We start from the raw sequence: 4242 nt of genomic DNA, 5'->3' as shown, positions 1-4242 counted from the left end.
AAATTTAAATAAAAATCTCCATTAATTCCTTTACACTAGGAATTACACTTTCCTCATTTAAAATATTTGAATTCCAATATGGTGAAAATATCTCTTTCATCATTTAAACTTATCTATGCAAAAAGATAAATTTAATTATATTTTCTCTTAAAATTTAAATAAAAATCTCCATTAATTCCTTTACACTAGGAATTACACTTTCCTCATTTAAATATTTAAATTCCAATATGGTGGGAATTTCTCTTTCATCATTTAAATTTATCTATGCAAAAAGATAAATTTAACTGAAATCCTTCTTTAAATTTTTAAATAAAATGTGCATTATTTTAGCATCCCTTAGAGTAATAACAGCATAGTTTAGTTCACAGATGAGAATACAAAAGAATGAGGGTCTATTTATCCGTGAGGGAGGCCACTAACTGAGTCCAACTGAGTTTTAAAATTTTCTAGCTTCAGTTTGGCTGAATTTGGACAAGATTTGGACCAGTTTGGCTCCCTTTTTGATTTGGTTTGATCCAGGAGAGAGGAGAGATAAAAATATCCTATTATTTTTTAGTTTAAAACTCATCCACACATGTGAAATAGGTGCCTCCTTGAAGGGACCCCTTCTCCTTACCAATGTGTCAAAAATGCATGATTACTCTAAAATATCTCATTTTTTAATTAATACTTCATATTTTTTAACTAATAAATCGAGTACTTAGTCAACTCATCTTATGTGGGCATTTACTCATTTTTGGGTATTTTCTTTTATTCTTTGGATTTATCTTATCCCAACACTTGGATTAATCTTATTGGTCCATAGGAACCTTAATTGGACCATAATCCAAAATTTTCTGAAAATCTTGACCCTTAGGCTAAGGTCTTCTAAATCGTTTTTAATTAATTCCAATTGCACCTTGGAAAATTTATTTTGATTTTGTGTTTCAAGGAAATATTTTTTTGATATTTGTAGAATTTATTTATCCAAAAATATCTTACATATAGTATGAGCATTCTTCTTAGACACAAGCAAAATTAAAGGAGGCAATCTATTAAGATGTAACAAAATTAAGAGGAATGTATAGATGGAGTGAAAAATATAGTCATGTAGGGAAATAACAGAGTTTTCGTTATGATAACTTTTGCATTACAAAGATATTGCTGCTCTGTGGTGAGACGAAAAGATAGCAACAAATAACCAAGCTACTCGGTTTAGCCACTATCTCAATAGATCAAAGTACAATGTAAATGAGCTAACCTAGCTAGTCTGAGTTTAGTCACTCTCAATAAATCTAAGTATAACGTAAATGAGCTAACCTAGCTAGTCTGAGTTTAGTCATTATCAATGGGCACCCAATAAATATCATCATCTATGACTGGTGGATCGACATACACATCGATGATCCCAAGGAAACTATGCTGATTGCGTGGGGGGGGATCCTCAAATCTCTGTGAGTAGGTCTACCTCAAAGGTAGGATCATAAGCTGGTGTTGGTATATTCGGGATCTCATGAGTCCCATAAGATGATACAACCCTCTCTCTCTCTCTCTCTCTCTCTCTCTCTCTCTCTCTCTCCATCATACTAATGCAAGACGTCTCTATCTATAAGCCCAAAATCTATAATAAAAAATGGTTCATGCCTACCACTCTATGCATGTAAGCTCCTTTGCTAAGGACACGCTGCTCATGTGAGGTAGCATTACTACCACCACCATCGCTCGAGGTGCCAGCTTAACCGACATCATCCACATGCTTGTGTGCTATGAGCTAGCTCTCTAGTACTCTCTGCTAGTGTGCACTCCACTCCACTTAATCTCTAACTTGGCACCTTGGGCTCCTGAACTCTGTCGTCATCAGTGGCATTACCATCAACTCCTAAGTCACTAGTAGCTAATGCAAAATCCAAAGGCTTGTCAATCCTAGCATTAACTCGAGCGAAGCCTAGGTGAAGGTCATTAATGGCGAGACCTCTGTATGTGGCTAGGTCGACTCGTGCTTTAGCAAGAGAGACATTCCGAGAAACGTACTAGATTCTAGGTGATACATGAAAAATGAAAAAAATGTCCACATCCCATAGCATATCCACACCAGTAGCATCTATGTCCTTAAGGCATAGAGGGACAAGCATCACAAAGAAATGGTGGTGCATTCTGAGGAGGGAGAGGTCATCGAAAAACTTCCATTATAACTGGCTGCACGGCAGATATAAGGGTAAGTAAGTAAGGCACTATCACATTAGAAGACGTTAAAAAATCTCAAATATGTAGGTTCAACTCTCAAATATGTAGGTTCCACTGCTCTACCCTATGTTGAGCAATCCTCTCTATGATCATATGCTATTCTGCCTTAGCTCTAGAGCCTTCTTTGCCTCAACCCTAGCCTGCTAAAAAAAAAGATATAAAAATTTGAATATTCTCTCTAATTAGGTATAACTTAAAGAAATTTATAAGTGTAGATATTAATTATAAATGTTTTAAATACAGAGAGAGACCTACCATGTGGATGATGTCAATATCTCTTTCCCAACGCACCTCTATCATGGTGCTGCCTCTACCATCTGTAATGTTGGTCTAAGACGGTCAATCTTTGCTCTTGCCTCTAGCAACTCTTATGTGGGTCTCTTGTTGATAGATGTGGGATCCTACATGACATAATCAACCACCATTAATTTTAAAAATATAGAAAAGTAGATATAAAAATAACCAAAAAAAAGACAACTATGAAAAACCTATAGAAGCAATGAATATGTATAAATACCTCGACATCTGTCGGCATTGATAGTGAAAAAAGATGCACCATGTACTGGATGTTCTTAGTGGTACTATGCACTTCGATCCTCCCCACCCGAGTGCTTAGTGGCTCGACAATAGATAAAGGTACAAATGGTGGGTATGCAGGAACAAAATTGTATGTAGGGGTGTGGAAACCACCTCCCTTGGTCCTGGGAGATGACCTCAGCACCACTACTGGGCTGATGGTTGGTATAATCAACCTGCACCCCGAAGACAAACTCTACATATAATTTCTTCACAAAGTAGATGGGGATCTAGAGATTATGCATCCTCCCATATGTGACAATATATCGACTATAGATATGTGCCACCATACAAGGATGGGAACACTGGAAAAATAGTAAGAGGCTTCTGTGCCCCAAGCCACATCCCACAGCTATTAAGAAAAAGGTCCAAGTATGCTCCATCTCTAATAGGTCCAAGCTCACACAACTGACGATATGTCAAGTCATGTGATACTGGAGCAATACGATGATGTGCTATCCACTAATCTACATAAAGAACATCATAAAGACTACGAAGGGATGAGAGTATCACCTCTAAGTATCACATGATATGTAAAGTAGATGGTGTGTCTCTAGCACTCCTACGGATAGCCGCTATCACAATCTATCTATCTCTATGATGAGGCCCACAATAGAAGAGCGACCCTTCTCACGTGACTCCATGCTAGACCCTAAGCCTAACACAAACAGGTGGGCCAATGTGAAAGGTCTAATGACTAGTGCTAAGAAAGTACTAATCTAGCTCTAGTCTAATGTGAAAAGTCCAATGACTAGTGTAAAGAAAATACTAATCTAGCACTAATAAGGCTCTAAAACGCCACTAATGTTGGATTCAAAGCCCACTAATTGCACTTCAATTCAAGAGAGAACACAAAGGAAGAAAGAGTGAAATAGTGAAAACGACATAAGAGAATGAGGGGGAAAAAAAATTAGAGCATTTATAATCTCGTTCAAGGTCATGTGGCATAATTTTTAGGGTTTGCAAAATGAACGGCCCCGATGTATGCACGGTTTTAGGGTTGGTAAAATGAACGCCTTAGATTTGTTGAGAGTATCTCGATCGAGATACATGGATGACTCCTATTAGAACCACATATCTCGATCATTGAGCTAAATTATGGTTGAGATTGCATCTCTATATCTTGATCAAGATATATGAACAGCTGAGATTGAATCTCAATATCTCAATCGAGATATGTCAATGGTCAAGATCACATTTCCATATCTCATTCGAGATACATGGATGATCAAGATGGCATTATCACTGTGCATGTTGATGAATGTACATCCGAGTGTGGGAAGTTATGCGTATGTCGATCAAGATCACTTGTGGCATTGACGTGGATCCCAATGGCCTTAGTATCTTGATTGAGATATCCAAGTGGCTATGACGTGTTTTAGTGACATGGATCGTGGGATCAAGATACGAGAGCCCTTCCGAGGCTGCTGGCGTGGCGGTATC

Source organism: Cibotium barometz, chromosome 14, assembly GCF_041138505.1.
Source record: "Cibotium barometz isolate CiBa-2024 chromosome 14, ASM4113850v1, whole genome shotgun sequence".
Taxonomy (NCBI): domain Eukaryota; kingdom Viridiplantae; phylum Streptophyta; class Polypodiopsida; order Cyatheales; family Cibotiaceae; genus Cibotium; species Cibotium barometz.
The sequence above is the reverse complement of the archived record's forward strand: the minus strand, read 5'-3'. Positions refer to the sequence as shown.